We start from the raw sequence: 8,440 nt of genomic DNA on the forward strand, positions 1-8,440 counted from the left end.
GGTTTCCTTTCCTACCGCCTTCTTGTGCTGTAATTTGGCGCATTCTGCGAGAAACAGAGCTGCAAACCGAAGCAGATAGGGCACGCAACACATAGCTATCGCGGGCATCTGGATGGCCGAGCGCTAGTCCTACCGTTTTAATATAACTATTTTTTTCTTCTTTGAATACCAAGATACGTAAGACTCTTGCCTATTTGAGTAAAAAAAGACACTTACTCCTGTTAAAAAAAAGACACTTAGATCAGTTTCAGTGGAGAGTTTTATTACATTGTTTTTAAGATTGCCATGTCATATAAAATGAAATGAAACTTAGATGCCACTCTCGATGTAAAGTTTTATTCTATAGTTTTATAAATATTTAATTCTAAGACTCATAAAGAGTTAGTGATCATGCTAAGAGAGTTTTATCTCTATAAAACTCATTTCTTCTCTCTCTTCGTTAAAACACTATCATATCATCCAAAAAAAATACAAGCTATTAAATTCAAATAAAACCGCCGCGAAACTCCCACATATACGCTGTGTTTAGTTGGGGGAAAGTTGGAATTTGGGTACTGTAGCACTTTCGTTTTTATTTGGCAAATAGTGTTCAATCATGGACTAATTAGGCTCAAAACGTTCGTCTCGCGATTTTCAACCAAACTGTGCAATTAGTTTTTTTTCGTCTATATTTAATGCTCCATACACTTATCGGAAGATTCGATGTGACGGATACCGTAGCACTTTTTTGAAATTATTTTTGAACTGAACACGGACATAATAGCCTTGCTGTCGTGGACCAGGCACGATGCAAATGTGCTTGTCACGTCCCACGGCAAGAGAGACGAGCGCGAAGCGCCAACCCCAACTGCCCAAGCCCAACACAGCCAGGAACCTGGAGAGATCTGAATTCCCACCAGCACACTCCTGCCCGCTCCTCCCCGCCGATGGAGATCCCCACCGCTGTCATCCACCGCCTCCAGTCCTCGCTCCGCGAGGCCACCTTCGCCCCTTCTGCAGAAGATGCACCCGCCCCTCCCTTCCCCTCCGTCGCCGACGCCGTCGCAGCCTTCGACTCGGGCGCCACCTCCGTCTCGGCGGAGCTCCGATGCGTGCGCTGCGGGGCGGCGGGAGGGCTCCTGCGCGGTGCGCAGTCTGCACTCTGCGCCTACTGCGGGTGCCCCAGGCGCGGGGACGAGGCAGAAGGTGGTGGAAGCGGCGGCATCGCCTTCCGTGACGGCGCGGCCTACCGGTGGCTGCTCGGCTCGCTTGGACTCGACGGATCCGTGAGCTTTCCTTCCTACATTATTTGGCGCTAAGAATCTGTAGATTTGATTCTTGTTGCTTAGGATCTGTGAGCTCTTCTTTCTAGCAAACCTGAACCAGCATTTGGGAAAGAAGAGGATGTTAGCTCCCGGAGAACTTCTAATTTAACTGTTTGCGGAATTGCTATTGGATATATTTTTTTTTACTTATTATGCAGTGCTATTCCTAAGAAGTACCAAGTAGTTAGAGAAATGTCCGTTGCCAATGGGTCTGTATGAATAGTAGAACATGTTTGGAAATTTTTATTTGATCAGAATTCAATAGCCATGAAAGAAATGCCCTGCTAGGGTTTTGAGTTATGAGGCAAGCGCAATAGTACAAAATAAGGCATTCTAATGAGGCTGTAGACATGCTACATTAACCAGAGGTAGTAAAATTTGGACTTTCATATGCTTATAACTTTCATGTTCCAATTGACTTCTGCAGTAATCATCTTAGCATTAGTGAATGTATTAACTCAATTTGGATATTATGATCTCTGTTTTCTTGAAGATGTTGCTGATGTAAGTTTAATTGGACACTATAACTAGAATCTTTATTTCCACCCTCTTTTGCAATTATTTATCTATTTTTGTTGATTGTTTGATCAAAAGGATTTATCTCCTTCTTGGCAAGGCCCTTTACTTAGGTTTCATTAACTGATCCCCTTTGGGTTAGTTCATGACTTACAAGGAGAGTGAGCCGTCCTGTACAATTTTTAAGTGTGTTCTGAGTGGCCTACTCAGAAGTTATTGGTTACAGGGTGCTCTTATTGAAGCTACCAAACTAGTTTACATGAATTCTGAATTAGTTTAGCTTACCATATGAATCATAATAGCCTTTTGGCAGCAAGAACTTTACAATGGCACATTCTAGAGTAATTTTACCTGCAATCTAGTTGCCGGATCTCTTAATAGTCTCAAATGGCATCAAACAAAATTTGCAGCAAGTTCTATTCAGAAATGTTGGGTACACATTTGGGCACAAATTCACAGTTTCTGAGAAGAATGAAAGATTTACCTACTACTTTCCTTACTAAACTGGTATTTCATCTGCTCCCTCTTAGGCTCTGTCCTCTTAGGCTCTGTTTGGCCTGGCTCAGGCTTTATTTTAAGCCATTTTTTACTGGCTGCCCACAGCAGCTGTTTTTTCTTTTATAGGAGTAGCTAGATAAAAATGGATGGTGCTTTGAATGCCTAGCGTTTATACTTTATACCACTTTTCACCTGTGTGATCCACCTGTCAAGAAGTCTCGTCGCAAAGAAGGAAGGGCCTTCTACCTAAGGGCTCGTCACCCATCCCACTGCTAACCGACCCAATCCCGCTGCTCACTGCCCCGAGCCTGCCACTCCCTGGCCTGATCCTGGTACTCCCGACAGTGAATCCGATGGGCCTGAGCTCCTAATGGTGGATCTCATTGGCGAAGAGAAGCTCAGCGGTGGTCGGCAGAGATATCCTCCTCTCCTCACATGGGAAATTGAGGGTGGTTTCTTGGATACACGGTGGCGGGGGTGAGTGGTCGGCGGAAGAGCTGACTGGCAATGGAGAGGAGAGGGTAGCCGAGGAGCTGTCCAGTGGTGAAGGCGAGCAAGTGAAGCAGCGTGGCTTACACACGGGTGAGGAGGGGTGCAGGTGGAGGGTAGCATGATGGGGGAGAGCGGCACGTGGATGGTGACACAATAGTGAGGGAGAAGCTGGCTGCATTGAAAAAAGCTGGGGTCAGGCCACTTCTCCTGTTTTCCGCTTCACCAGTTAAAATGAGAGAAGCTCTTAAGCTGTGTGTTTGGGTATCTTTGCATGCATAGAAGAAAGGCATAAACTTCAAATGAGCCATGCCAAACAGATCTTTGGTGAATTAGGGAACAACCCAAACAAATCTCCTAATTTAAATTAATTGTAATTGGCAAGATGCTAATTTCTGATGGTGCCTTCCTTCTGGCACTGAATCCCCTTGATCATGCTGAAATTCCCGCCACCTCCTTGCGCCGTTCTGCTTTCATAGGTGGAGCCCCATATTACAGTCGTATGGGATCTAAGATCCTCTATGATGTACTGGTACCGTGAATCTGATAGTTGAATATAAATATCTGGCTTGATTTAACACAAAATCTTCACTTATATATCAAATCTTGTTTTTGTATATGTATGACCAATATTGGATATAGCACTGAATTGGATAGAATTTTTTTTGGGGTGTAGAGAATGCTTCATATTGTTGGATATCCATGCATACCTGCTTAGCTGTTTGTTTATATTTGACTACTACACCATTCGCATGTAGTGCTTACTTGCTCACTCACTATGTATTAATGTGTAAAAGCCATCTGTGGAATGCAAGCTCCATGCGGTTTAACAGACATTGATCTTGCATACATTGTAATTATGGACTGATTTTTAATAAGATTAAATCTTTCAGTATGACAGATCTGTGGTGAATTTACGTGTATTGATATCATTGTCCTAGTTCTTCTCTTAAATTCAAAGTAGGCAGGAAACATATAGTCTTGTTTCTGAAGTTCAATCCTGTATCTATTCATAGCTGATGGAAGATTTTTTTTTTCTTCTTCTCTTTCCTTTTTCATTCAGGAGTTTGTAGAATTCGATACTGACACTACAGCTTCAAATAAAAGCAAGGATGCACCACCACCAAACAGTGGGATGATCATATCTGATCTACTGGACTTAAAAATCACTTGCCTCCCTGAAAATAAGGAAACATCTGCAAGTTCCATAACAAAGGAGCAATCATCTTCTGTGGATACACTAAATTTATCTGCTGCTAACCTAGATTCATTTTTTGTTGAAAGAAAAGAAGAGATGACTTCTGCTTCTCTTCCGCAAACTCATAATGTGGAGCAGGAAAAGAAAAGAACTGATAGCAAAAACCATGAATCTAGATTGGAGGTGCATGCTGCATCTAAAAGCTTAATTAGTTCTCAAAGAACAAATCAGATTGAAGCTACTCCAGCATTTGCAAGTTGGGATGCTGATTTTCAGTCTGCTAGTTCAGAAAGTGCTGCCAAAAGCTCCAAGCAACCTGATCTATTTAAGAGCTCTTCTGAGGCCGAGTCTTCTAGTTTCCCAGCTTCAGAGACTGCCATCAAACCTGTAGTAGGTACTGAAAATAAAACAAATGCGAGAAGTGCCATCCCGGAACATCATTCAGAAGATTGGGCTTCAGCAAGTGGCACATTATTTGGTGATGACCTTTCTAATCAAAAGGTTGCCCAGCCTATCTTTGAGAGCAACAGTGCTCCTGAGTTCACTGAATCCTCTCTCCACATGAATTTTGCTAAGAGCGATCAGTTACATGGAAGGGATGATACTGGAGTCAATGATGATGAAGCTTTTGATGAATGGCAAGAATTTACAGCAAGTGGTAATCAGGGCAGCCTATCAAATGCAGGAGAACATATGGAGGAACCTTTAAAGAGAGATTCATCTGAAAAGGATGTAATAGATCCCTGGCCAGTAGGCAACAAGGAATCACCCGATAATGTTATTGAAGACTCCTCTGAATGGCAAGCTTTTGCTTCTGTGTCTGGTCAAGGAAGAGATTTTGTGACATCTGTGGAGCGATCAACAAGTGGCCACGGGCTAAATTTGGTGAGACCAGTTGTTGTTGAAGAGACAATGAGCAACATCTCGCATCAACATTCTTCAGAAATTAATCCTGTTGATCTGTGGCCTGTGGGTAATGTTGAAGCACAAAACGCTGCAGAAATGGTTAAGGAAACAAATGATTCTTTTGACGATTGGCAAGATTTTACTACCACCGGTCAAGTCCAGGACACTTCGTTGAATCAGACTGGGGACATGATGGAGGTCCCAAAAGCCAGTCACAAAGAAACAGACATGGACTCATGGTTCATTGGAAATTTTAGTGAGCCAGCAAATACTGGTACCAGTGAATGAAAATAACATGTTGGACGATTGGCAAGGTTTCACTGGTTCAGATCAAGCACAGCCAAATTCATCTAGCACCGGTGCAGAAATGATAGGTGTTCCATTTGAGCAGCATGATGCAAGTGTTTCTGTCCAATCGTGGGCAAATGCCAGTAGTAATGATGCCGCAAAAACATCCTCAACAAATATAGAAAGTGACACATTTGATGTTTGGCAAGATTTTACTAAATCAGGTCATCTGCAAGAAAACATGTCTAGTCTTGGGAGAGAACCGAGTAGTGTGTCACCTGAACCAGCTAAAGAAAATGATTCCTTAGATTTGTGGCTTACCAGCAACTTCAAGGAGTCTAAAAGCAGTGATGTTGTTGGGAGAACTAATGCCTCATCTGATGGATGGCAGGATTTTGCCAGTTTTGATCAAGCTCAGAGAAGTACTAAAATTCCTGTGGAAGGGCACCTTGTGAAAGATCCTTCAGTGGCCAAAACTATGGACTTACGGGCCTCAAGTCATGCTAATGAAAAGAACCTTGAACAGATAAGTGAAAATAATGATCTATTCGATGACTGGCAAGATTTCCAAAACTCCCGTCCACAGCAAACAACCTTACAAGTTTCTTCAGATGCTTCATTCTTACAAGTTTCTTCAGATGCTTCATTATTTGATACAACCTCAGCATCAAGGCCTGATGCTTTTGGAGGGCTGGAGTTTGGGAGTGTTTTGCAGTTAGCTTCATCCGAAAACTTAAAGGATAAAAAGGAGGCTTCTAATGAAGCAAAAGCATTTCTATCTGATGACCTCTTGAAAAGGTTAGTGATTTGTGGATTATGATCATGTAAACCTGTTCACTTGAGGATATAATCTTATTGTTTATGGTATGGGAAGAACTGGGTAATCAATTATATATACTTCTAATTACGTCCAATTGTTCAAACTATGTGTATTTTACCCAAGGACCAAGCTAGCCAAGCTAGCAAACCTCAAAGCTTCCAAATTGGTCTGCCTAATTAGAGGGAATTACAATATTTTTTAAAAAAAGAAACACGTGTAGTTCCTTTAATAAAATATGATAAGGCAAATATAACTGGTCTGTAGGACTTTGGAAATGGTACATGGTGCCATAAGCTGTCGTGCTTCTCTGAATTTTGATCCCTATTTAGTTTTCTTGGCTTTTAATGATTAAACCTTAAGGTTTAGTTGAGTGCAGGGAAAAACTATTGTAAAAAATATTCCAAGCTAAGCTTGTCCAAAGAGGACTTGTTTATCCCACTCAGCTTTCTCATCCAGTATTGTACTCAGTACATGTCTAGCTAAATTGACCTTACCTTGGTCATTGAAATCATTTTCAGATGTGCTAGAATTAGGTGATTGTTTGCGAGATCTCTTTCATCATGCGATGTAATATAATGTTTGTCTCAAATGATCCCATTGTTAAATGTGTGCAGCACAAACGGAATACAGCAGATGGGTGATATTGATTCGCTATCTTCATTATGGCCAACTAATAAACCAGAGCCTGCAAATACAAATGTGGAACAGTTGCTTGCTCAGATGCATGATCTGTCCTTTATGCTCAAGGATGAACTTTCGGTCCCTGATAAACCCATCGATCATTCGAAACCCTGAAGTGGCAACAACAAAAATTGTGTTCTGTTACTATCATCCAAGGAAGATCGTTGTTGGAAGTCCAACATTTTTGGTGCTGGACGAATTGCACCCAATATTCCTGAGTGGAAAATGCAAGTCAAGTCACAGAAAACCTTGTTGTTCCAGCAGCGTGCCTTTTATCAGAGCATTGGTCAGCAGAGGATTGTATTTGTTTTCTCTGTTGCTTCGTTGCATTGATCATCAGAGTCAGGTTGGTTCCTTGACTGTCCCTGAGTGAGGCTGAGAATCATGTTTTTGTCTGCCTCGTGTATGTACCATTTTGCGGCCTGTATGATGTACAGAGTCGAACTGAGCTCACGAATCAATGAATTCCGTTTCAGATTATTTATGCATATAAGTTCGTTCTTGCTACTGGGCTGCCTTGTTTGCAACATTTTATTACAGTATCTTGTTGTATGCCGCAGATGATATCTTGTTGGCTTCCAGTAACTCTGTAGTGCTACATCATCATTGACCATCGTTATCAATTCATGTGGTTGCCTGGGTCAATTCCCCCAACACCAACAGTAACTCCTTTTTTCTGAAAGGAGATGACCTTAGATTTTTTTTTTTTGATTTTCTTTTTTGAAGCAACCTCTGAAATTTTCGAAGCAACCTCTGAAAAAAGCACAAAGTTCATGCTCTTGTATGTAGAGAAGAGCTGACCCGGTTTATATATGAAAAAAGACCTACATGAACGGTATATCAAGGAATTTAGAAAAGAGTTGGTGAAGTTTATAAAAAACTAGATCCAAAACCATATATGAATGGTATATCAAGGAAAATTGACGAAAACCTAAGCACTGATGGTTTCTGCGGCTGATAAGCCGGCTGAAGCTGATTTATTGTGAGAGAAAAACATGAGTACCATAGCTGATAAGCCATACCGATAATTTCAAGCGAACAAGGAGGCTGAATCAATCCACTAACACACACAACGGTGACACGATTGTTGTCGAGTTCGTCACGAACACTTGGTTTACATCACCCAAAGCCCTCAATCCACATTGCCTATCCAAGATTATTCCTGACTGAGCACCATGTTATCATTATCGAGCACTAATGAACCCCACATCAAAGCAGCTCTACCCAAGGAGGCATGGCCTCGTCAAAGAACCCAGTCTTGTACAAACATCAAAATATTCATACTGACTGACATCTACAAAGACGGTGCTATAACGCCTCCATGGAGGAAACAAACACCGAGCCTATTGTTGTAAGGATCCAATGGCCCACAGGGGCAAGGGGTTGAACTAGGTCTTGTCGGAGTTATAATACCCCGGGTATCTCAAGGCACCGATTAGATAGCCGCTCGGACGGTCTACGGTACGCCAGCTAGTATAAGCCCAAACGATTGAGGTCCAGCTAAGCTAAGCTAAGTGGACCGGGCCAAACGCTAAGGCCGGGGGTCACCACGACTCCTCCATCTGCCTCAGCCGCACGCCGCACGAGGACTCACGACCACTCCACCATCCCGGCCCTTAGGAGGAACGGGGAGAGATCGAGTCTAGCCAAGCGTGCCTGCTCTAATAGGAGCAGGCACGCCGCACTGACCCCGCAACTCGGTCCAGTCAGATGCCATCCCTGCGCCACGTAGCAAAGACA

The 8,440-nt window shown here is 42.6% G+C and overlaps 1 pseudogene; it reads left to right on the forward strand.

Moving 5' to 3' along the window:
• Nucleotides 1-816: 816 nt before the first annotated feature.
• LOC136473242 (uncharacterized) lies at nucleotides 817-7,182 on the forward strand (annotated as a pseudogene).
• The last annotated feature ends 1,258 nt before the right edge of the window (nucleotides 7,183-8,440 follow it).

Source organism: Miscanthus floridulus, chromosome 8 (genome assembly GCF_019320115.1).
Source record: "Miscanthus floridulus cultivar M001 chromosome 8, ASM1932011v1, whole genome shotgun sequence".
NCBI lineage: Eukaryota > Viridiplantae > Streptophyta > Magnoliopsida > Poales > Poaceae > Miscanthus > Miscanthus floridulus.